We start from the raw sequence: 27,910 nt of genomic DNA on the forward strand, positions 1-27,910 counted from the left end.
AACGCCCTAGGGTGAAGCCTAGGTTGCCCGGAACGTAGAAATGACGTTAACTTTCATACTGGTTGCAATTACTGGTTTTATACGATTGAAAAACTGTTGTATTTATATTGTATTTTATGCTTCTGGCGTTGACTTCTTATGCCCTAACTATTCCATCTGGTGGAAGAACGCCCTATGGTGAAGCCTAGGTTGCCCGGAACGTAGAAATGACCATAACTTTCACACCGGTAGCAATTATTCGTTTTATACGATGGAAAAACTGTAGTATTTATATTGTATTTTATGCTTCTGGCGTTGATTTCTTAGGCCCTAACTATTCAATCTGGTGGAACAACGCCCTAGAGCGAGGCCTAGGTTGCCCGGAACGTAGAAATGACCATCACTTCCATACTGGTAGCAATTATTTGTCTTATACGATGGAAAAACTGTTGTGTTTATATTGTATTTTATGCTTCTGGCGTTGACCTCTAAGGCACTAACTATTCGATCTGGTGGAGCAACGCCCTAGAGTGAAGCCTAGGTTGCCCGGAACGTAGAAACGACCATCACACTCAAACTGGTTGCAATTATTCCTGTTATAGGATGGAAAGACTATTGTATTTGTATTGTATTTTGTGCTCCAGGCGTTGACTTCTGAGGCCGTAGCTATTCGATGTGGTGGAACAACGCCATAGAGTGAAGCCTAGGTTGCCCGGAACGTAGAAATGACCATAACTTTCATACTGATTGCAATTATTCGTTTTATATGCTGGAAGAACTGTAGTATTTATATTGTATTTTATGCTTCTGGCGTTGCCTTCTTAGGCCCTAGCTGTTCGATCTGGTGGAACAACGCCCTAGAGTGGAGCCTAGGTTACCCGGATCGTAGAAATGACCAGTACTTTCACACTGTCTGCAGTTATTCCTGTTATACGATGGAAAAGCTGTTGCATCCTTATTGAATTTTATGCTTCTGGCGTTGACTTCTAAGGTCCTAACTATTCTATCTGGTGGATCAACGCCCTAGAGTGAAGCCTAGGTTGCTCGGAATGTAAAAATTACAATAACATTCACACTGGTTGAAATTATTCGTTTTATACGATGGAAAAGCTGTTGCATCTTTATTGTATTTTATGCTTCAGGCGTTGACTTCTGAGGCCGTAGCTATTCGATGTGGTGGAAGAACGCCATAGAGTGAAGCCTGGGTTGCCCGGAACGTAGAAATGACCATAACATTCATACTGGTTGCAATTATCTGTTTTATATGATGGAAGAACTGTTGTATTTATATTGTATTTTATGCTGGTGGCGTTCACTTCTTAGGTCCTAACTATTCGATCTGGTGGAACAACGACCTGGGGTGAAGCCTAGGTTGCCCGGAACGTAGAAATGACCATAAATTTCACACTGGTTGCAATTGTTCGTTTTATACGATGGAAAAGCTGTTGTATTTATATCGCACTTTATGCTTCTGGCGTTGACATCTTAGGCCGTAACTATTCGATCTGGTGCAGCAACGCCCTGGAGTGAAGCCTAGGTTGCGCGGAACGTAGAATTGGCCACCACTTTCAAACTGTTTGCAATTATTCGTTTTATACGATGGAAAAACTGTTGTATTTATATTGTATTTTATGCTTCTGGCGTTGACTGCTAAGGCACTAACTATTCGATCTGGTGGAGCAACGCCCTAGAGTGAAGCCTAAGTTGCCCGGGACGTAGCAATTACCATCACGTTCAAACTGGTTGCAAATATTCCTGTTATATGATGGAAAAACTGTTGTATTTTTAATGCATTTTATGCTTCGGGCATTGACTTCTAAGGCCCTAACTATTCAATCTGTTGATGCAACGCCCTAGGGTGAAGCCTAGGTTGCCCGCAAAGTAGAAATGACGTTAACTTTCACACTGGTTGCTATTATTCGTTATATACGATCGAAAAACTGATATATTTATATTGTATTTTATGTTTCTGGCGTTGCCTTCTTAGGCCCTAGATGTTCGATCTGGTGGAACAACGCCCTAGAGTGGAGCCTAGGTTACCCGGAACGTAGAAATGACCAGTACTTTCACACTGTTTGCAGTTATTCCTGTTACACGATGGAAAAACTGTTGCATCTTTATTGTATATTTTGCTTCTGGCGTTGACTTCCAAGGCCCTAACTATTCGATCAGATGAAGCAACGCCCTAGAGTGAAGCCTAGGATGCTCGAAATGTAGAAATGACCATAACTTTCACACTGGTTGCAATTATACATTTTATACGATGGAAAAACTTTGTACTTATATTGTATTTTATTCTTATGGCGTTGAATTCTATGTCCCTAGCTATTCAATCTGGTGGAGCAACGCCCTAGAGTGAAACCTAGGTTACCCGGAACGTAGAAACGACCAGTACTTTCATACTGTTTGCAGTTATCCCTGTTATACGATGGAAAAACTTTTGCATCTTTATTGTATTTTATGCTTCTGGCGTTGACTTCTAAGGCCCTGAGCTATTCGATCTGGTGGAGCAACGCCCTAGAGTGAAGCCTAGGTAGCCCGGAACGTACAAATGACCATTACTTTCACACTGGTTGCAGTTATACCTGTTATACGATGGAAAAACTGTTGCACCTTTATTGTATTTTATGCTTCTGGCGTTGACATCTAAGGCCCTAACTGTTTGATCTGGTGGAGCAACGCCCTAGAGTGAAGCCTAGGTTGCCCGGAATGTAGAAATGACCATAACTTTCACACTGGTTGCTATTATTCGTTTTATACGATGGAAAAACTGTTATATTTATATTGTATTTTATGCTTCTGGCGTTGACTTCTTAGGCCCTAACTATTCGATCTGGTGGAGCAATGTCTCAGAGTTAAGTCTAGGATGCCCGAAACCACGAAATGATCATTACTTTCACGCTTGTTGCAATTATTCCTGTTATACCATGAAAAGACTGTTGTATTTTTATTGTATTTTGTGCTCCAGGCGTAGGCTTCTAAGGACGTAGCTATTCGATATGGTGGAGCACCGCCCTAGAGTGAAGCCTAGGTTGCTCGGAACGTAGAAATGACCACTTCTTTCACACTGTTTGCAATTATGCATTTAATATGATGGAAAAGCTGTTGTATTTATATCGTATTTTATGCTTCGGGCGTTGACTTCTTAGGCCCTAACATTTCGACCTGATGGAGCAACGCCCTACAGTGAAGCCTATGTTGCCCGGAACGTAGATATGACCATAACCTTCACACAGGTTGCCTATTATTCGTTTTATACGGTGTAAAGGCTGTTGTGTTTATTTTGTATTTTATGCTTCGGGCGTTGACTTCTAAGGCCCTAACTATTCGATCAGGTGGAGCAACGCCCTAGAGTGAAGCCTAGGTTGCCCGGTACGTAGAAATGACCATCACTTTCAAACTGGTTGCAATTATTCGTTTTATACGATGGAAAACCTGTTGTGTTTATATCGTATTTTATGCTTCTGGCGTTGACTTCTTAGGCCCTAACTATTCCATCTGGTGGAGCAACGCCCTAGGGTGAAGCCTAGGTTGCCCGGAAAGTAGAAATGACCATAACTTTCACACTGGTAGCAATTATTCGTTTTAGGCGATGGAAAAACTGTTCTATTTATTTTATATTTTATGCTACGGGCGTTGACATCTAAGGCCCTAACTATTCGATCTGGTGGTGCAGCGCCCTAGAGTGAAGCCTAGGTTGCTCGGAAAGTAGAAATGACCATAAGTTTCATACTGGTTTCAATTATTCGTTTTATACGATGGAAAAACTGTTGTATTTATATTGTATTTTATGCTTCTGGCGTTGACTTCAAAGGCACTAACTATTCGATCTGGTGGAACAACGGCCTAGGGTGAAGCCTAGGTTGCCCGGAACGTAGAATTGGCCATCACTTTCAAACTGGTTGCAATTATTCCTGTTATATGATGGAAACACTGTTGTATTTTTATTGCATTTTATGCTTCGGGCGTTGACTTCTAAGGCCCTAACCATTGAATCTGGTGGAGCAAGACCCTACAGTGAAGCCTAGGTTGACCGGAACGTAGAAATGAACATAACTTTCACACTTTTGCAATTTTTCATTTTATGCGATGGCAAAGCTGTTGTATTTATATTGTATTTTATGCTTCTGGCGTTGACTTCTAAGGCACTAACCATTCGATCTGGTGGAGCAACGCCCTAGAGTGAAGCCTAGGTTGCCCGGAACGTAGAATTGGCCATCACTTTCAAACTGGTTGCAATTAATCCTGTTATACGATGAAAAACTGTTGTATTTTTATTGCCTTTTATGCTTCGGGCGTTGACTTCTAAGGCCCTAACTATTCAATCTGTTGGAGCAACGCAATAGGGTGAAGCCTAGGTTGCCCGGGAAGTAGAAATGACGTTAACTTTCATACTGGTTGCAATTATTCGTTTTATACGATGGAAAAACTGTTCTATTTATTTTTATTTAATGCTTCGGGCGTTGGCTTCTAAGACCCTAACTGTTTGATCTGGTGGAGCAACGCCCTAGAGTGAAGCCTAGGTTGCCCGGAACGTAGAAGTGACCATAACTTTCACACTGGTTGCTATTATTCGTTTTATACGATGGAAAAACTGTTATATTTATTTTGTATTTTTTGCTTCGGATGTTGACTTCTAAGGCCCTAACTGTTTGATGTGGTGGAGCAACGCCCTAGAGTGAAGCTTAGGTTGCCCGGAACGTAGAAATGACCATAACTTTCGCACTGGTTCCTATTATTCGATATAAACGATGGAAAATCAGTTATATTTATATTGTATTTTATGCTTCTGGCGTTGACTTCTTAGGACCTAACTATTCGATCTGGTGGAGCAACGCCCTAGAGTGAAGCCTAGGTTGCCCGGAACGTAGAAATGACCATAACTTTCACACTGGTTGCTATTGATCGTTTTATACGATGGAAAAACTGTTATATTTATATTGTATTTTATGCTTCTGGCGTTGACTTCTTAGGCCCTAGCTATTCGATCTGGTGGAACAACGCCCTAGAGTGAAGCCTAGGCTGCCTGGAACGTAGAAATGACCATCACTTTCAAACTGGTTGCAATTATTCCTGTTATATGATGGAAAAACTGTTGTATTTTTATTTCATTTTATGCTTTGGGCATTGACTTCTAAGGCCCTAACTATTCAATCTGTTGGTTTAACGCCCTAGGGTGAAGCCCAGGTTGCCCGGAAAGTAGAAATGACCATAACGTTCATACTGGTTGCAATTATTCGTTTTATATGATGGATAAACTGTTGTATTTATATTGTATTTTATGCTTCTGGCGTTCACTTCTTAGGCCCTAACTATTCGATCTGTTGGAACAACGCCCTAGAGTGAAGCCTAGGTTGCCCGGAACGTAGAAATGACCGTCACTTTCACACTGGTTGCAATTATTCCTGTTATACGATGGAAAAGCTCTTGTATATTTAATGTATTTTATGCTTCGGGCGTTGACTTCTAAGGCCGTAGCTATTCGATGTGGTGGAGCAACGCCCTAGAGTGTCGCCTAGGTTGCCTGGAACGTAGAAATGACCATTACTTTCACAATGTTTCCAATTATTCATCTTATACGATGGAAAAACTGTTGTACTTATATTGTATTTTATACTTATGGCGTTGAACTCTAAGTCCCTAGCTATGCGATCTGGTGGAGCAACGCCCTAGAGTGAAACCTAGGTTGCCCGGAACGTGGAAATGACCATAACTTTCACACTGGTTGCAACTATCCATGCTATACAATGGAATAACTGTTGCATCTATATTGTATTTTATGCTTCTGGCGTTGATTTCTTAGGCCCTAACTATTCAATCTGGTGGAACAACGCCCTAGAGCGAGGCCTAGGTTGCCCGGAACGTAGAAATGACCATCACTTCCATACTGGTAGCAATTATTTGTCTTATACGATGGAAAAACTGTTGTGTTTATATTGTATTTTATGCTTCTGGCGTTGACTTCTAAGGCTCTAACTATTCGATCTGGTGGAGCAACGCCCTAGAGTGAAGCCTAGGTTGCCCGGAACGTAGAAACGACCATCACACTCAAACTGGTTGCAATTATTCCTGTTATAGGATGGAAAGACTATTGTATTTGTATTGTATTTTGTGCTCCAGGCGTTGACTTCTGAGGCCGTAGCCATTCGATGTGGTGGAACAACGCCATAGAGTGAAGCCTAGGTTGCCCGGAACGTAGAAATGACCATAACTTTCATACTGGTTGCAATTTTTCGTTTTATATGCTGGAAGAACTGTAGTATTTATATTGTATTTTATGCTTCCGGCGTTGCCTTCTTAGGCCCTAGCTGTTCGATCTGGTGGAACAACGCCCTAGAGTGGAGCCTAGGTTACCCGGATCGTAGAAATGACCAGTACTTTCACACTGTCTGCAGTTATTCCTGTTATACGATGGAAAAGCTGTTGCATTCTTATTGAATTTTATGCTTCTGGCGTTCACTTCTTAGGTCCTAACTATTCGATCTGGTGGAACAACGACCTGGGGTGAAGCCTAGGTTGCCCGGAACGTAGAAATGACCATAACTTTCACACAGGTTGCTATTGATGGTTTTATACGATGGAAAAACTGTTGTATTTATATTGCATTTTATGCTTCTGGCGTTCACTTCTAAGGCCCTAACTATTCAATCTGTTGGTTTAACGCCCTAGGGTGAAGTCCAGGTTGCCGGAAAGTAGAAATGACCATAACGTTCATACTGGTTGCAATTATTCGTTTTATATGATGGATAAACTGTTGTATTTATTTTGTATTTTATGCTTCTGGCGTTCACTTCTTAGGCCCTAACTATTCGATCTGGTGGAACAACGCCCTAGGGTGAAACCTAGGTTACCCGGAACGTAGAAATGACCAGTACTTTCATACTGTTTGCAGTTATTCCTGTTATACGATGGAAAAACTTTTGCATCTTTATTGTATTTTAAGCTTCTGGCGTTGACTTCTAAGGCCCTAGCTATTCGATTTGGTGGAGCAACGCCCTAGAGTGGAATCTAGGTTGCCCGGAACGTAGAAATGACCATTACTTTCACACTGTTTGCAATTATTCCTTTTATACTATGGAAAAGCTGTTGTATTTATATCGTATTTTATGCTTCTGGCGTTGACTTCTAAGGACCTAACTATTCGATCTGCTGGAGCAACGCCCTAGAGTGACGCCTAGGTTGCTCGGAATGTAGAAATGAACATAACTTTCACACTGGCAGCAATTATTCGTTTTATACAATGGAAAAACTGTTCTATTTATCTTGTATTTAGTGCTTCGGGCGTTGGCTTCTAAGGCCCTAACTGTTTGATCTGGTGGAGCAACGCCCTAGAGTGGAGCCTAGGTTGCCCGGAACGTAGAAATGACCATAACTTTCATACTGGTTGCAATTATTCGTTTTATACGATGGAAAAACTGTTGTATTTATATTGCATTTTATGCTTCTGGCGTTCACTTCTTAGGCCCTAACTTTCGATCTGGTGGAACAACGCCCTAGGGTGAAGCCTAGGTTGCCCGGAACGTAGAAATGACCATAACTTTTGCACTGGTAGCATTTATTCGATTTATACAATGGAAAAACTGTTCTATTTATTTTGCATTTTATGCTTCGGGCATTGACTTCTAAGGCCCTAACTGATTGATCTGGAGGAGCAACGCCCTAGTGTGAAGCCTAGATTGCCCGGAACGTTTAAATGACCATAACTTTCACTCTAGTTGCTAATATTCGTTTTATACGATGGAAAAACTGTTATATTTATATTGTATTTTGTTCTTATGGCGTTGAATTCTAAGTCCCTAGCTATTCGATCTGGTGGAGCAACGCCCTAGAGTGAAACCTAGGTTACCCGGAACGTAGAAATGACCAGTACTTTCACACTGTTTGCAGTTATTCCTGTTACACGATGGAAAAACTGTTGCATCTTTATTGTATATTTTGCTTCTGGCGTTGACTTCCAAGGCCCTAACTATTCGATCAGATGAAGCAACGCCCTAGAGTGAAGCCTAGGATGCTCGAAATGTAGAAATGACCATAACTTTCACACTGGTTGCAATTATACATATTATACGATGGAAAAACTTTGTACTTATATTGTATTTTATTCTTATGGCGTTGAATTATATGTCCCTAGCTATTCAATCTGGTGGAGCAACGCCCTAGCGTGAAACCTAGGTTACCCGGAACGTAGAAATGACCAGTACTTTCACACTGTTTGCAGTTATTCCTGTTATTCGATGGAAAAACTGTTGCATCTTTATTGTATTTTATGCTTCTGGCGTTGACTTCTAAGGCCGTAGCTATTAGATGTGGTGGAGCAACGCCGTAGAGTGACGCCCAGGTTGCCCGGAACGTAGAAATGACCATAAGTTCATACTCGTTGCAATTATTCGTTTTATACGATGGAAAAACTGTTGTATTTATATTGCATTTTATGCTTCTGGCGTTCACTTCTTAGGCCCTAACTATTCGATCTGGTGGAACAACGCCCTAGGGTGAAGCCTAGGTTGCCCGGAACGTAGAAATGACCATAATTTTTACACTGGTTGCAATTATTCCTGTTATACGGTGGAAAAACTCTTGTATATTTATTGTATTTTATACTTCGGGCGTTGACTTCTATGGCCCTACCTATTCGATTTGGTGGAGCAACACCCTACAGTGAAGCGTAGGTTGTCAGGAACGTAGAAATGAACATAACTTTCACACTGGTAGCAATTATTCGTTTTATACAATGGAAATACTGTTCTATTTATTTTGTATTTTCTGCTTCGGGCGTTGACTTCTAAGGCCCTAACTACTCGATCTGGTAGAGCAACGCCCTAGAGTTAGGCCTAGGTTGCCCGGAAGATAGAAATGACCAGAACTCTCACACTCGTTGCAATTAATCCTGTTATACGATGGAAAAACTGTTGTATTTATATTGCATTTTGTGCTTCTGGCGTTCACTTCCTAGGCCCTAACTATTCGATCTGGTGGAACAACGGCCTAGGGTGAAGCCTAGGTTGCCCGGAACGTAGAAATGACCATAACTTTTTACACTGGTAGCAATTATTCGTTTTACACAATGGAAAAACTGTTCTATTTATCTTGTATTTAGTGCTTCGGGCGTTGGCTTCTAAGGCCCTAACTGTTTGATCTGGTGGAGCAACGCCCTAGAGTGAAGCCTAGGTTGCCCGGAACGTAGAAATGACCATAACTTTCACACTGGCTGCTATTGTTCGTTTTATACGATGGAAAAACTGTTATATTTATATTGTATTTTATGCTTCTGGCGTTGACTTCTTAGGCCCTAACTATTCGATCTGGTGGAACAACGCCCTAGAGTGAAGCCTAGGTAGCCTGGAACGTAGAAATGACCATCACTTTCACACGGGTTGCCATTATTCCTGTTATAGGATGGAAAGACTGTTGTATTTTTATGGTATTTTATATTTCAGGCGTCGTCTTCTGAGGCTGTAGCTATTCGATGTGGTGGAAGAACGCCATGGAGTGAAGCCTAGGTAGCCCGGAACGTAGAAATGACCATAAGTTTCATACTGGTTGCAATTATTCGTTTTATACGACGGAAAAACTGTTGTATTTATATTGCATTTTATGCTTCTGGCGTTCACTTCTTAGGCCCTAACTTTCGATCTGGTGGAACAACGCCCTAGGGTGAAGCCTAGGTTGCCCGGAACGTAGAAATGACCATAACTTTTACACTGGTAGCAATTATTCGTTTTATACGATGGAAGAGCTGTTGTATTTATATTGTATTTTATGCCTCTGGCGTTGACTTCTAAGACTGTAGCTATTAGATGTGGTGGAGCAACGCCCTAGAGTGACGCCTAGCGTAACTGTAACGTAGAAATGAACATTACTTTCACACTGGTTGCAATTATTTGTTTTATACGATGGAAAAGCTGTTGTATTTATATCGTATTTTATACTTCTGGCGTTGACTTCTTAGGCCGTAACTATTCGATCTGGTGGGACAACGCCGTAGAGTGAAGCCTAGGTTGCCCGGATCGTTGAAATGACCATTACTTTCACACTGTTTGCAATTATTCCTTTTATACGATGGAAAAGCTGTTGTATTTATATCGTATTTTATGCTCCTGGCGTTCACTTCTAAGGACCTAACTATTCGATCTGGTGGAGCAACGCCCTAGAGTGAAGCCTAGGTTGCCGGAAACGTAGAAATGACCATTACTTTCACAATGTTTGCAATTATTCATTTTATACGATGGAAAAACTGTTGTACTTATATTGTATTTTATCCATCTGGCGTTGACTTCTAAGGCCGTAGCTATTAGATGTGGTGGAGCATCGCCCTAGAGTGACGCCTAGGGTGCTCGGAACGTAGAAATGACCATTACTTTCACACTGTTTGCAATTATTCATTTTATACGATGGAAAAGCTGTTCTATTTATTTTGTATTTTATGATTCGGGCGTTGACTTCTAAGCCCCTAACTATTCGATCTGGTGGTGCAACGCACTAGCGTGAAGCCTGGGTTGCCTGGAACGGAGAAATAACCATAACTTTCACACTGGTTGCTATTATTCGTTTTATACAATGGAAAAACTGTTCTATTTATTTTGTATTTTATGCTTCGGACCTGGACTTCTAAGGCCCTAACTACTCGATCTGGTGGAGCAACGCCCTAGAGTGAAGCATAGGTTGCCCGGAACGTAGAAGTGACCTTTACTTTCACACTGGTTGCAATTATTCCCGTTATACGATGGAAAAGCTGTTGTATTTATATTGTATTTTATGCTTCTGTCGTTGACTTCTAAGGCCGTAGCTATTAGATGTGGTGGAGCATCGCCCTAGAGTGACGCCTAGGGTGCTCGGAACGTAGAAATGACCATTACTTTCACACTGTTTGCTATTATTCATTTTATACGCTGGAAAAGGTGTTGTATTTATATCGTATTTTATGCTTCGGGCGTTGACTTCTTAGGCCCTAACTTTTCCATCTGGTGGAACAACGCCCTAGGGTGAAGCCTAGGTTGCCCGGAACGTAGAAATGACCATAACTTTCACACTGGTTGCAACCATCCATGCTATACAAAGGAATAACTGTTGCATCTTTATTGTATTTTATGCTTCTGGCATTGACTTCTTAGGCCCTAACTATTCCATCTAGTGGAGCAACGCCCTAGGTGAAGGGTAGGTTGCCCTGAACGTAGAAATGACCATAACTTTCACACTGGTAGCAATTATTCGTTTTACACGATGGAAAAACTGTTCTATTTATATATTATTTTATGCTTCGGGCGTTGACTTCTAAGGCCCTAACTATTCGATCTGTTGGAACAACGCCCTAGAGTGAAGCCTAGGTTGCCCGGAACGTAGAAATGACCGTCACTTTCACACTGGTTGCAATTATTCCTGTTATACGATGGAAAAGCTCTTGTATATTTATTGCATTTTATGCTTCTGGCGTTCACTTCCTAGGCCCTAACTATTCGATCTGGTGGAACAACGGCCTAGGGTGAAGCCTAGGTTGCCCGGAACGTAGAAATGACCATAACTTTTTACACTGGTAGCAATTATTCGTTTTATACAATGGAAAAACTGTTCTATTTATTTTGCATTTTATGCTTCGGGCGTTGACTTCTGAGGCCGTAGCTATTCGATGTGGTGGAAGAACGCCATAGAGTGAAGCCTAGGTTGCCCGGAACGTAGAAATGACCGTCACTTTCAAACTGGTTGCAATTAATCCTTTTATACGATGGAAAAACTGTTGTATCTTTATTGCATTTTATGCTTCGGGCATTAACTTATAAGGCCCTAACTATTCAATCTGTAAGAGCAACGCCCTAGGGTGTAGCCTAGGTTGCCCGTAAAGTAGAAATGACCGTAGCTTTCATACTGGTTGCAATTATTCGTTTCGTATGATGGAAAAACTGTTGTATTTATATTGTATTTGATGCTTCTGGCGTTCACTTCTTAGGCCCTAACTATTCGATCTGGTGGAACAACGCCCCAGAGTGAAGCCTAGGTTGACTGGGACGTACAAATGACCATCACTTTCACACGGGTTGCAATAATTCCTGTTATAGGATGGAAAGACTGTTGTATTTTTATTGTATTTTGTGCTTCAGGCGTTGACTTCTGAGGCCGTAGCTATTCGATGTGGTGGAAGAACGCCATAGAGTGAAGCCTAGGTTGCCCGGAACGTAGAAATGACCGTCACTTTCAAACTGGTTGCAATTAATCCTTTTATACGATGGAAAAACTGTTGTATCTTTATTGCATTTTATGCTTCGGGCATTAACTTATAAGGCCCTAACTATTCAATCTGTAAGAGCAACGCCCTAGGGTGTAGCCTAGGTTGCCCGTAAAGTAGAAATGACCGTAGCTTTCATACTGGTTGCAATTATTCGTTTCGTATGATGGAAAAACTGTTGTATTTATATTGTATTTGATGCTTCTGGCGTTCACTTCTTAGGCCCTAACTATTCGATCTGGTGGAGTAACGCCCTATGGTGAAGCCTAGGTTGACCGGAACGTAGAAATGACCATAATTTTCGCACCGGCTGCAATTATTCGTTTTACACGATGGAAAAACTGTTCTATATATTTTGTATTTTATGCATCGGGCGTTGACTTCTAAGGCCCTAACCACTCAATCTGCTGGAGCAACGCCCTAGGGTGAAGCTTAGGTTGCCCGGAACGTAGAAATGACCATAACTCTCACACTGGTTGCTATTATTCGTTTTATACAATGGAAAAACTGTTATATTTATTTTGTATTTTATGCTTCGGGCGTTGACTTCTAAGGCCCTAACTGTTTTATCTGGTGGAGCAACGCCCTAGAGTGAAGCCTAGGTTGCCCGGGACGTAGAAGTGACCATAGCTTTCACACTGGTTGCTATTATTCGTTCTATACGATGGAAAAACTGTTATATTTATATTGTATCTTATGCTTCTCGCGTTGACTTCTTAGGCCCTAACAATTCGATCTGGTGAAACAACGCCCTAGAGTGAAGCCTAGGTTGCCTGGTACGTCCAAATGACCATCACTTTCACACGGGTTGCAATTATTCCTGTTATAGGACGGAAAGACTGTTGTATTTTTATTGTATTTTATGCATCAGGCGTTGACTTCTGAGGCCGTTGCTATTCGATGTAGTGGAAGAACGCCATAGAGTGAAGCCTAGGTTGCCCGGAACGTAGAAATGACCATAACTTTCATACTGGTTGCAATTATTCGTTTTATACGTTGGAAAAACTGTTGTATTAATATTGTATTTTATGCCTCTGGCGCTGACTTCTAAGACAGTAACTATTCGATCTGGTGGAGCAACGCCCTAGAGTGAAGCCTAGGTTCCCCGGAACGTATAAATGACCATCACTTTCAAACTGGTTGCAACTATTCCTGTTATATGATGGAAAAACTGTTGTATTTATATTGCATTTTATGCTTCGGGCATTAATTTCTAAGGCCCTAACTATTCGATCTGGTGGAGCACCGCCCTAGAGTGAAGCCTAGGTCGCCCGGAACGTAGAAATGACCATCACTTTCAAACTGGTTGCAATTATTCCTGCTATATGATGGAAAAACTGTTGTATTTTTATTGCATTTTATGCTTCGGGCATTGACTTCTAAGGTCCTAACTATTCAATCTGTTGGAGCAACGCCCTAGGGTGAAGCCTAGGTTGCGCGGTAAGTAGAAATGACAATAACTTTCACACTCGGTGCAATTATTCGTTTTATACGATGGAAAAGCTGTTGCATCTTTATTGTATTTTATGCTTCTGTCGTTGACGTCTAAGGCCGTAGCTATTAGATGTGGTGGAGCAACGCACTAGAGTGACGCCTAGGTTGCCCGGAACGTGGAATGACCATTACTTTCGCAATGATTGCAATTATTCATTTTATACGATGGAAAAACTGTTGTACTTATATTGTATTTTATGCTTCTGGCGTTGACTTCTAAGGCCCTAACTATTCGATCTGGTGGAGTAACGCCCTATGGTGAAGCCTAGGTTGACCGGAACGTAGAAATGACCATAATTTTCACACCAGTAGCAATTATTCGTTTTACACGATGGAAAAACTGTTCCATTTATTTTGTATTTTATGCATCGGGCGTTGACTTCTAAGGCCCTAACAATTCAATCTGTTGGAGCAACGCCCTAGGGTGAAGCCTAGGTTGCCCGGAAAGTAGAAGTGACGTTAACTTTCACACTGGTTGCTATTATTCGTTCTATACGATGGAAAAACTGTTATATGTATATTGTATTTTATGCTTCGGGCGTTGACTTCTAAGGCCCTAGCTGTTTGATCTGGTGGAGCAACGCCCTAGAGTGAAGCCCAGGTTGCCCGAACGTAGAAATGACCATAACTTTCACACTGGTTGCTATTATTCGTTTTATACAATGGAAAAGCTGTTCTATTTATTTTGTATTTTATGCTTCGGGCGTTGACTTCTAAGGAACTCTCTGTTTGATCTGGTGGAGCAACGCCCTAGAGTGAAGCCTAGGTTGCCCGGGACGTAGAAGTGACCATAACTTTCACACTGGTTGCTATTATTCGTTCTATACGATGGAAAAACTGTTATATTTATATTGTATCTTATGCTTCTCGCGTTGACTTCTTAGGCCCTAACAATTCGATCTGGTGAAACAACGCCCTAGAGTGAAGCCTAGGTTGCCTGGTACGTCCAAATGACCATCACTTTCACACGGGTTGCAATTATTCCTGTTATAGGACGGAAAGACTGTTGTATTTTTATTGTATTTTATGCATCAGGCGTTGACTTCTGAGGCCGTTGCTATTCGATGTAGTGGAAGAACGCCATAGAGTGAAGCCTAGGTTGCCCGGAACGTAGAAATGACCATAACTTTCATACTGGTTGCAATTATTCGTTTTATACGTTGGAAAAACTGTTGTATTAATATTGTATTTTATGCCTCTGGCGCTGACTTCTAAGACAGTAACTATTCGATCTGGTGGAGCAACGCCCTAGAGTGAAGCCTAGGTTCCCCGGAACGTATAAATGACCATCACCTTCAAACTGGTTGCAACTATTCCTGTTATATGATGGAAAAACTGTTGTATTTATATTGCATTTTATGCTTCGGGCATTGACTTCTAAGGCCCTAACTATTCGATCTGGTGGAGCACCGCCCTAGAGTGAAGCCTAGGTCGCCCGGAACGTAGAAATGACCATCACTTTCAAAGTGGTTGCAATTATTCCTGCTATATGATGGAAAAACTGTTGTATTTTTATTGCATTTTATGCTTCGGGCATTGACTTCTAAGGTCCTAACTATTCAATCTGTTGGAGCAACGCCCTAGGGTGAAGCCTAGGTTGCGCGGTAAGTAGAAATGACAATAACTTTCACACTCGGTGCAATTATTCGTTTTATACGATGGAAAAGCTGTTGCATCTTTATTGTATTTTATGCTTCTGTCGTTGACGTCTAAGGCCGTAGCTATTAGATGTGGTGGAGCAACGCACTAGAGTGACGCCTAGGTTGCCCGGAACGTGGAATGACCATTACTTTCGCAATGATTGCAATTATTCATTTTATACGATGGAAAAACTGTTGTACTTATATTGTATTTTATGCTTCTGGCGTTGACTTCTAAGGCCCTAACTATTCGATCTGGTGGAGTAACGCCCTATGGTGAAGCCTAGGTTGACCGGAACGTAGAAATGACCATAATTTTCACACCAGTAGCAATTATTCGTTTTACACGATGGAAAAACTGTTCCATTTATTTTGTATTTTATGCATCGGGCGTTGACTTCTAAGGCCCTAACAATTCAATCTGTTGGAGCAACGCCCTAGGGTGAAGCCTAGGTTGCCCGGAAAGTAGAAGTGACGTTAACTTTCACACTGGTTGCTATTATTCGTTCTATACGATGGAAAAACTGTTATATGTATATTGTATTTTATGCTTCGGGCGTTGACTTCTAAGGCCCTAGCTGTTTGATCTGGTGGAGCAACGCCCTAGAGTGAAGCCCAGGTTGCCCGAACGTAGAAATGACCATAACTTTCACACTGGTTGCTATTATTCGTTCTATACGATGGAAAAACTGTTATATTTATATTGTATCTTATGCTGCTGGCGTTGACTTCTTAGCCCCTAACAATTCGATCTGGTGGAACAACGCCCTAGAGTGATGCCTAGGTTGCCTGGAACGTACAAATAACCATCACTTTCACACGGGTTGCAATTACTCCTGTTACAGGATGGAAAGACTGTTGTATTTTTATTGTATTTTATGCTTCAGGCGTTGACTTCTGAGGCCGTAGCTATTCGATGTGGTGGAAGAACGCCATAGAGTGAAGCCTAGGTTGCCCGGAACGTAGAAATGACCATAACCTTCATACTGGTTGCAATTATTCGTCTTATACGTTGGAAAAACTGTTGTATTTATATTGTATTTTATGCTTCTGGCGTTGACTTCTAAGGCACTAACTATTCGATCTGGTGGTGCAACGCCCTAGAGTCAAACCTAGGTTGTGCGGAACGTAGAAATGACGTTAGCTTTCGTACTGGTTGCAATTACTCGTTTTATACGATTGAAAAACTGTTGTATTTATATTGTATTTTATGCTTCTGGCGTTGACTTCTTATGCCCTAGCTATTCCATCTGGTGGAACAACGCCCTATGGTAAAGCCTAGGTGGCCCGGAACGTAGAAATGTCCATAACTTTCACACCGGTAGCAATTATTCGTTTTATACGATGGAAAAACTGTTGTGTTTATATTGTATTTTATGCTTCTGGCGTTGACTTCTAAGGCACTAACTATTCGATCTGGTGGAGCAACGCCCTAGAGTAAAGCCTAGGTTGCCCGGAACGTAGAAGTGACCATCACTTTCAAACTGGTTGCAATTAATCCTTTTATACGATGGAAAAACTGATGTATTTTTATTGCATTTTATGCTTCCGGCGTTGACTTCTAAGGCCCGAACTGTTCAATCTGTTGGAGCAACGCCCTAGGATGAAGCCTAGGTTGTCCGGAACGTAGAAATGACGTTAACTTTCGTACTGGTTGCAATTACTCGTTTTATACGATTGAAAAACTGTTGTATTTATATCGTATTTTATGCTTCTGGCGTTGACTTCTTATGCCCTAACTATTCCATCTGGTGGAACAACGCCCTATGGTAAAGCCTAGGTTGCCCGGAACGTAGAAATGTCCATAACTTTCACACCGGTAGCAATTATTCGTTTTATACGATGGAAATGCTGTTGAATTTATACCGTATTTTATGCTTCTGGCGTTGACTTCTTATGCCCTAACTATTCCATCTGGCGGAACAACGCCCTAGGGTGAAGCCAAGGTTGCCCGGAACGAAGAAATTACCATCACTTTCAAACTGGTTGCAATTAATCCTTTTATACGATGGAAAAGCTGTTGCATCTTTATTGAATTTTATGCTTCTGGCGTAGACTTCTAAGGCCCTAACTATTCTATCTGGTGTATCAACGCCCTAGAGTGAAGCCTAGGTTGCTCGGAATGTAAAAATGACCATAACATTCACACTGGTTGAAATTATTCGTTTTATACGATGGAAAAACTGTTATATTTAAATTGTATTTTATGCTTCGGGCATTGACTTCCAAGGTCCTAACTATTCAATCTGTTGGAGCAACGCCCTAGGGTGAAGCCTAGGTTGCCCGGAACGTAGAAATAACCATTATTTTCACACTGGTTGCAATTATTCCTGTTATACAATGGAAAAAATGTTCTATTCTTGCTGTATTTTATGCTTCTGGCGTTTAATTCTAAGTCCCTAGCTATTCGATATGGTGGAGCAATGCCCTAGAGTGAAGCCTAGGTTGCCCGGATCGTAGAAATGACCATTACTTTCGCAATGTTTGCAATTATTCATTTTATACGTTGGAAAAACTGTTGTACTTATATTGTATTTTATGCTTCTGGCGTTGACCTCTTATGCCATAACTATTCCATCTGGTGGAACAACGCCCTAGGGTGAAGCCTAGGTTGCCCGGAACGTAGAAATGGAAATAACTTTCACACCGGTAGCAATTATTCGTTTTCTACGATGGAAAAACAGTTCTATTTATTTTGTATTTTATGCTTTGGCCGTTGACTTCTAAGGCCCTAACTATTCGATCTTTTGGAGCAATGCCCTAGGGTGTAGCCTAGGTTGCCCGGAAAGTAGAAATGACCGCAACTTTCATACTGGTTGCAATTACTCGTTTTATATGATGGAAGAACTGTTGTATTTATATTGTATTTTATGCTTCTGGCGTTCACTTCTTAGACCTCAACTATTCGATCTGGTGGAACAACGCCCTAGGGTGAAGCCTAGGTTGCCCGGAACGTAGAAGTGACCATAACTTTTACACTGGTAGCAATTATTCGTTTTATACAATGAAAAAACTGTTCTATTTATTTTGTATTTTATGCTTCGGGCGTTGACTTCTAAGGCCCTAAGTGCTTGATCTGGTGGAGCAACGCCCTAGAGTGAAGCCTAGGTTGCCCGGAACGTAGAAATGACCATAACTTTCACACTGGTTGCTGTTATTCGTTCTATACCGTGGAAAATCTGTTAAATCTATATTGTATCTTATGCTTCTGGCGTTGACTTCTTAGGCCCTAACAATTCGATCTGGTGGAACAACGCCCCAGAGTGAAGCCTAGGTTGCCTGGAACGTACAAATGACCATCACTTTCACACGGGTTGCAATTATTCCTGTTATAGGATGGAAAGACTGTTGTATTTTTATTGTATTTTATGCTTCACGCGTTGACTTCTGAGGCCGTAGCTATTCGATGTGATGGAAGAACGCCATAGAGTGAAGCCTAGGTTGCCCGGAACGTAGAAATGACCATAACTTTCAAACTGGTTGCAATTATTCGTTTTATATGATGGAAGAACTGTTGTATTTATATTGTATTTTATGCTGCTGGCGTTCACTTCTTATGCCCTAACTATTCCATCTGGTGGAACAACGCCCTATGGTAAAGCCTAGGTTGCCCGGAACGTAGAAATGTCCATAACTTTCACACCGGTAGCAATTATTCGTTTTATACGATGGAAAAACTGTTGTGTTTATATTGTATTTTATGCTTCTGGCGTTGACTTCTAAGGCACTAACTATTCGATCTGGTGGAGCAACGCCCTAGAGTAAAGCCTAGGTTGCCCGGAACGTAGAAGTGACCATCACTTTCAAACTGGTTGCAATTAATCCTTTTATACGATGGAAAAACTGATGTATTTTTATTGCATTTTATGCTTCCGGCGTTGTCTTCTAAGGCCCTAACTATTCAATCTGTAAGAGCAACGCCCTAGGGTGTAGCCTAGGTTGCCCGTAAAGTAGAAATGACCCTAGCTTTCATACTGGTTGCAATTATTCGTTTTGTATGATGGAAAAACTGTTGTATTTATATTGTATTTTATGCTTCTGGCGTTCACTTCGTAGGCCCTAACTATTCGATCTGGTGGAGTAACGCCCTATGGTGAAGCCTAGGATGACCGGAACGTAGAAATGACCATAATTTTCACACCAGTAGCAATTATTCGTTTTACACGATGGAAAAACTGTTCCATTTATTTTGTATTTTATGCATCGGGCGTTGACTTCTAAGGCCCTAACAATTCAATCTGTTGGAGCAACGCCCTAGGGTGAAGCCTAGGTTGCCCGGAAAGTAGAAGTGACGTTAACTTTCACACTGGTTGCTATTATTCGTTCTATACGATGGAAAAACTGTTATATGTATATTGTATTTTATGCTTCGGGCGTTGACTTCTAAGGCCCTAGCTGTTTGATCTGGTGGAGCAACGCCCTAGAGTGAAGCCCAGGTTGCCCGAACGTAGAAATGACCATAACATTCACACTGGTTGAAATTATTCGTTTAATACGATAGAAAAGCTGTTGCATCTTCATTGTATTTTTGATTCTGGCGTTGACTTCTAAGGCCCTAACTATTCGATCTGTTGGAGCGACGCCCTAGAGTGAAGCCTAGGTTGCCCGGAACGTAGAAGTGACCATAACTTTCACACTGGTTGCTATTATTCGTTCTATACGATGGAAAAACTGTTATATTTATATTGTATCTTATGCTTCTGGCGTTGACTTCTTAGGCCCTAACAATTCGATCTGGTGGAACAACGCCCTAGAGTGAAGCCTAGGTTGCCCGAAACGTAGAAATGACGTTAACTTTCATACTGGTTGCAATTATTCGTTTTATACGATGGAAAAACAGTTCTATTTATTTTGTATTTTATGCTTCGGCCGTTGACTTCTAAGGCACTAACTATTCGATCTGGTGGAACAACGACCTGGGATGAAGCCTAGGTTGCCCGGAACGTAGAAATGACCGTAACTTTCACACTGGTTGCTATTATTCGTTTTATAGAATGGAAAAACTGTTCTATTTATTTTGTATTTTATGCTTCGGGCATTGACTTCTAAGGTCCTAACTATTCAATCTGTTGGAGCAACGCCCTAGGGTGAAACCTAGGTTGCGCGGAAAGTAAAAATGACAATAACTTTCACACTGGGTGCAATTATTCGTTTTATACGATGGAAAAGCTGTTGTATTTATATCGTATTTTATGCTTCTGGCGTTGACTTCTTAGGCCGTAACTTTTCGATCTGGTGGAGCAACGCCCTGGAGTAAAACCTAGGTTGCGCGGAACGGAGAATTGGACATCACTTTCAAACTGGTTGCAATTATTCCTGTTATATGATGGAAACACTGTTGTATTTTTATTGCATTTTATGCTTCGGGCGTTGACTTGTAAGGCCCTAACTATTCGATCTGGTGGAGCACCGCCGTAGAGTGAATCCTAGGTTGCCCGGAACGTAGAAATGACCATCACTTTCAAACTGGTTGCAATTATTCCTGTTATATGATGGAAAAACTGTTGTATTTTTATTGTATTTTATGCTTCGGGCGTTGACTGCTAAGGCCCTAACTATTCAATCTGTTGGATCAACGCCCTAGAGCGAAGCCTAGGTTGCTCGGAATGTAGAAATGACCATAACATTCACACTGGTTGAAATTATTCGTTTAATACGATGGAAAAGCTGTTGCATCCTCATTGTATTTTATGATTCTGGCGTTGACTTCTAAGGACCTAACTATTCGATCTGGTGGAGCAACGCCCTATGGTGAAGCCTGGGTTGACCGGAACGTAGAAATGACCATAATTTTCACACTGGATGCTATTATTCGTTCTATACGATGGAAAAACTGTTCTATTTATTTTGTATTTTATGCATCGGTCGTTGACTTCTAAGGCCCTAACTGTTTGATCTGGTGGAGCAACGCCCTAGAGTGAAGCCTAGGCTGCCCGGAACGTAGAAGTGACCATAACTTTCATACTGGTTGCTATTATTCGTTCTATACGATGGAAAAACTGTTATATTTATATTGTATCTTATGCTTCTAGCGTTGACTTCTTAGGCCCTAACAATTCGATCTGGTGGAACAACGCCCTAGAGTGAAGCCTAGGTTGCTTGGAACGTAGAAATGACCATCACTTTCAAACTGGTTGCAATTATTCCTGTTATATGATGGAAAAACTGTTCAATTTTTATTTCATTTTATGCTTCGGGCATTGACTTCTAAGGTACTAACTATTCAATCGGTTGGAGCAACGCCCTAGGGTGAAGCCTAGGTTGCGCGGAAAGTAGAAATGACAATAACTTTCACACTGGGTGCAATTACTCGTTTTATACGATGGAAAAGCTGTTGTATTTATATCGTATTTTATGCTTCTGGCGTTGACTTCTTAGGCCGTAACTTTTCGATCTGGTGAAGCCACGCCCTGGAGTAAAACCTAGGTTGCGCGGAACGTAGAATTGGAGATCACTTTCAAACTGGTTGCAATTATTCCTGTTATATGATGGAAACACTGTTTTATTTTTATTGCATTTTATGCTTCGGGCGTTGACTTGTAAGGCCCTAACTATTCGATCTGGTGGAGCACTGCCCTAGAGTGAATCCTAGGTTGCCCGGAACGTACAAATGACCATCACTTTCAAACTGGTTGCAAGTATTCCTGTTATATGGTGGAAAAACTGTTGTTCTTATATTGTATTTTATGCTTCTGGCGTTGACTTCTAAGGCCCTAACTATTCGATCTGGTGGAGCAACGCCCTAGAGTGAAGCCTAGGTTGCCCGGCACGTAGAAATGGCCATCACTTTCAAACTGGTTGCAATTAATCCTTTTATACGATGAAAAAACTGTTGTATTTTCATTGCATTTTATGCTTCGGTCATTAACTTCTAAGGCCCTAACTATTCAATCTGTAAGAGCAACGCCCTAGGGTGTAGCCTAGGTTGCCCGGAACGTAGAAATGACCATCACTTTCAAACTGGTTGCAATTATTCCTGTTATATGATGGAAAAACTGTTCTATTTTTATTGCATTTTATGCTTCGGGCATTGACTTCTAAGGTCCTAACAATTCAATCTGTTGGAGCAACGCCCTAGGGTGAAACCTAGGTTGCGCGGAAAGTAGAAATGACAATAACTTTCACACTGGGTGCAATTATTCGTTTTATACGATGGAAAAGCTGTTGTATTTATATCGTATTTTATGCTTCTGGCGTTGACTTCTTAGGCCGTAACTGTTCGATCTGGTGGAGCAACGCCCTGGAGTAAAACCTAGGTTGCGCGGAACGGAGAATTGGACATCACTTTCAAACTGGTTGCAATTATTCCTGTTATATGATGGAAACACTGTTGAATTTTTATTGCATTTTATGCTTGGGGCGTTGACTTGTAAGGCCCTAACTATTCGATCTGGTGGAGCACCGCCCTAGAGTGAATCCTAGGTTGCCCGGAACGTAGAAATGACCATCACTTTCAAACTGGTTGCAATTATTCCTGTTATATGATGGGAAAACTGTTGTACTTTTATTGTATTTTATGCTTCGGGCGTTGACTGCTAAGGCCCTAACTATTCAATCTGTTGGAGCAACGCCCTAGGGTGAAGCCTAGGTTGCCCGGAAAGTAGAAATGACATTAACTTTCACACTGGTTGCGATTATTCGTTCTATACGATGGAAAAACTGTTATATTTATATTGTATCTTATGCTTCTGGCGTTGACTTCTTAGGCCCTAACAATTCGATCTGGTGGAACAACGCCCTAGAGTGAAGCCTAGGTTGCCTGGAACGTACAAATGACCATCACTTCCACACGGGTTGCAATTATTCCTGTTATAGGATGGAAAGACTGTTGTATTTTTATTGTATTTTATGCTTCGGGCGTTGACTGCTAAGGCCCTAACTATTCAATCTGTTGGAGCAACGCCCTAGGGTGAAGCCTAGGTTGCCCGGAAAGTAGAAATGACATTAACTTTCACACTGGTTGCGATTATTCGTTCTATACGATGGAAAAACTGTTATATTTATATTGTATCTTATGCTTCTGGCGTTGACTTCTTAGGCCCTAACAATTCGATCTGGTGGAACAACGCCCTAGGGTGAAGCCTAGGTTGCCCGGAAAGTAGAAATGACATTAACTTTCACACTGGTTGCGATTATTCGTTCTATAGGATGGAAAAACTGTTATATTTATATTGTATCTTATGCTTATGGCGTTGACTTCTTAGGCCCTAACTATTCAATCTGTTGGAGCAACGCCCTAGGGTGAAACCTGGGTTGCGCGGAAAGTAGAAATGACAATAACTTTCACACTGGGTGCAATTATTCGTTTTATACGATGGAAAAGCTGTTGCATCCTCATTGTATTTTATGATTCTGGCGTTGACTTCTAAGGACCTAACTATTCGATCTGGTGGAGCAACGCCTTATTGTGAAGCCTGGGTTGACCGGAACGTAGAAATGACCATAATTTTCACACTGGATGCTATTACTCGTTCTATACGATGGAAAAACTGTTCTATTTATTTTGTATTTTATGCATCGGGCGTTGACTTCTAAGGCCCTAACTATTCAATCTGTTGGAGCAACGCCCTAGGGTGAAGCCTAGGTTGCCCGCAAAGTAGAAATGACATTAACTTTCACACTGGTTGCGATTATTCGTTCTATACGATGGAAAAACTGTTATATTTATATTGTATCTTATGCTTCTGGCGTTGACTTCTTAGGCCCTAACAATTCGATCTGGTGGAACAACGCCCTAGAGTGAAGCCTAGGTTGCCTGGAACGTACAAATGACCATCACTTCCACACGGGTTGCAATTATTCCTGTTATAGGATGGAAAGACTGTTGTATTTTTATTGTATTTTATGCTTCAGGCGTTGACTTCTGAGGCCATAGCTATTCGATGTGGTGGAAGAATGCCATAGAGTGAAGCCTAGGTTGCCCGGAACGTAGAAATGACCATCACTTCCATACTGGTAGCAATTATTCGTTTTATACGATGGAAAAACTGTTGTGTTTATATTGTATTTTATGCTTCTGGCGTTAACTTCTAAGGCACTAACTATTCGATCTGTTGGAGCAACGCCCTAGGGTGAAGCCTAGGTTGTCCGGAACGTAGAAATGACGTTAACTTTCGTACTGGTTGCAATTACTCGTTTTATACGATTGAAACACTGTTGTATTTATACTGTATTTTATGCTTCTGGCGTTGACTTCTTATGCCCTAACTATTCCATCTGGTGGAAGAACGCCCTATGGTAAAGCCTAGGTTGCCTGGAACGTAGAAGTGACCATAACTTTCGCACCGGTAGCAATTATTCGTTTTATACGATGGAAAATCTGTTCTATTTATTTTGTATTTTATGCTTCGGGCGTTGACTTCTAACGCCCTAAATATTCAATCTGTTGAAGCAACGCCCTAGGGTGAAGCCTAGGTTGCCCGGAAAGTAGAAATGACCATAGCTTTCATACTGGTTGCAATTATTCGTTTTATCCGACGGAAAAACTGTTGTGTTTATATTGCATTTTATGCTTCTGGCGTTGACTTCTGTGGCCGTAGCTATTCGATGTGGTGGAAGAACGCCATAGAGTGAAGCCTGGTTTGCCCGGAACGTAGAAATTACCATAACTTTCATACTGGTTGCAATTATTCGTTTTATATGATGGAAGAACTGTTGTATTTATATTGTATTTTATGCTGCTGGCGTTCACTTCTTAGGCCCTAACTATTCAATCTGTTGGAGCAACGCCCTAGGGTGAAGCCTAGGTTGCCCGGAAAGTAGAAATGACGTTAACTTTCACACTGGTTGCGATTATTCGTTCTATACGATGGAAAAACTGTTATATTTATATTGTATTTTATGCTTCGGGCGTTGACTTCTAAGGCCCTAGCTGTTTGATCTGGTGGAACAACGCCCTAGAGTGAAGCCCAGGTTGCCCGAACGTAGAAATGACCATAGCTTTCACACTGGTTGCTATTATTCGTTTTATACAATGGAAAAACTGTTCTATTTATTTTGTATTTTATGCTTCGGTCGTTGACTTCTAAGGCCCTAACTGTTTGATCTGGTGGAGCAACGCCCTAGAGTGAAGCCTAGGCTGCCCGGAACGTTGAAGTGACCATAACTTTCACACTGGTTGCTATTATTCGTTCTATACGATGGAAAAACTGTTATATTTATATTGTATCTTATGCTTCTGGCGTTGACTTCTTAGGCCCTAACAATTCGATCTGGTGGAACAACGCCCTCGAGTGAAGCCTAGGTTGCCTGGAACGTAGAAATGACCATCACCTTCAAACTGGTTGCAATTATTCCTGTTATATGATGGAAAAACTGTTCTATTTTTATTGCATTTTATGCTTCGGGCATTGACTTCTAAGGTCCTAACTATTCAATCTGTTGGAGCAACGCCCTAGGGTGAAGCCTAGGTTGCGCGGAAAGTAGAAATGACAATAACTTTCACACTGGGTGCAATTACTCGTTTTATACGATGGAAAAGCTGTTGTATTTATATCGTATTTTATGCTTCTGGCGTTGACTTCTTAGGCCGTAACTTTTCGATCTGGTGAAGCAACGCCCTGGAGTAAAACCTAGGTTGCGCGGAACGTAGAATTGGACATCACTTTCAAACTGGTTGCAATTATTCCTGTTATATGATGGAAGCACTGTTGTATTTTTATTGCATTTCATGCTTCGGGCGTTGACTTGTAAGGCCCTAACTATTCGATCTGGTGGAGCACTGCCCTAGAGTGAATCCTAGGTTGCCCGGAACGTACAAATGACCATCACTTTCAAACTGGTTGCAATTATTCCTGTTATATGATGGAAAAACTGTTGTATTTATAATGTATTTTATGATTCGGGCGTTGACTGCTAAGGCCCTAACTTTTCAATCTGTTGGATCAACGCACTAGAGCGAAGCCTAGGTTGCTCGGAATGTAGAAATGACCATAACATTCACACTGGTTGAAATTATTCGTTTAATACGATGGAAAAGCTGTTGCATCTTCATTGTATTTTATGATTCTGGCGTTGACTTCTAAGGACCTAACTATTCGATCTGGTGGAGCAACGCCCTAGAGTGAAGCCTAGGATGCCCGGAACGTAGAAAAGACCATAACTTTCACACTGGATGCTATTATTCGTTCTATACGATGGAAAAACTGTTATATTTATATTATATCTTATGCTTCTGGCGTTGACTTCTTAGGCCCTAACAATTCGATCTGGTGGAACAACGCCCTAGAGTGAAGCCTAGGTTGCCTGGAACGTACAAATGACCATCACTTCCACACGGGTTGCAATTATTCCTGTTATAGGATGGAAAGACTGTTGTATTTTTATTGTATTTTATGCTTCAGGCGTTGACTTCTGAGGGCGTAGCTATTCGATGTGGTGGAAGAACGCCATAGAGTGAAGCCTAGGTTGCCCGGAACGGAGAAATGACCATCACTTTCAAACTGGTTGCAATTATTCCTGTTATATGATGGAAAAACTGTTCTATTTTTATTGCATTTTATGCTTCGGGCATTGACTTCTAAGGTCCTAACTATTCAATCTGTTGGAGCAACGCCCTAGGGTGAAACCTAGGTTGCGCGGAAAGTAGAAATGACAATAACTTTCACACTGGGTGCAATTATTCGTTTTATACGATGGAAAAGCTGTTGTATTTATATCGTATTTTATGCTTCTGGCGTTGACTTCTTAGGCCGTAACTTTTCGATCTGGTGGAGCAACGCCCTGGAGTAAAACCTAGGTTGCGCGGAACGGAGAATTGGACATCACTTTCAAACTGGTTGCAATTAATCCTTTTATACGATGGAAAAACTGTTGTATTTTTATTGTATTTTATGCTTCAGGCGTTGACTTCTGAGGCCGTAGCTATTCGATGTGGTGGAAGAACGCCATAGAGTGACGCCTAGGTTGCCCGGAACGTGGAATGACCATTACTTTCGCAATGTTTGCAATTATTCATTTTATACGATGGAAAAACTGTTGTACTTATATTGTATTTTATGCTTCTGGCGTTGACTTCTAAGGCCCTAACTATTCGATCTGGTGGAGCAACGCCCTAGAGTGAAGCCTAGGTTGCCCGGCACGTAGAAATGACCATCACTTTCAAACTGGTTGCAATTAATCCTTTTATACGATGGAAAAACTGTTGTATTTTTATTGCATTTTATGCTTCGGTCATTAACTTCTAAGGCCCTAACTATTCAATCTGTAAGAGCAACGCCCTAGGGTGTAGCCTAGGTTGCCCGTAAAGTAGAAATGACCCTAGCTTTCATACTGGTTGCAATTATTCGTTTTGTATGATGGAAAAACTGTTGTATTTATATTGTATTTTATGCTTCTGGCGTTCACTTCTTAGGCCCTAACTATTCGATCTGGTGGAGTAGCGCCCTATGGTGAAGCCTGGGTTGACCGGAACGTAGAAATGACCATAATTTTCACACCGGTAACAATTATTCGTTTTACACGATGGAAAAACTGTTCTATTTATTTTGTATTTTATGCACCGGGCGTTGACTTCTAAGGCCCTAACTATTCAATCTGTAAGAGCAACGCCCTAGGGTGTAGCCTAGGTTGCCCGTAAAGT

This window comes from Calliopsis andreniformis, unplaced genomic scaffold (genome assembly GCF_051401765.1).
Source record: "Calliopsis andreniformis isolate RMS-2024a unplaced genomic scaffold, iyCalAndr_principal scaffold0008, whole genome shotgun sequence".
Lineage (NCBI taxonomy): Eukaryota > Metazoa > Arthropoda > Insecta > Hymenoptera > Andrenidae > Calliopsis > Calliopsis andreniformis.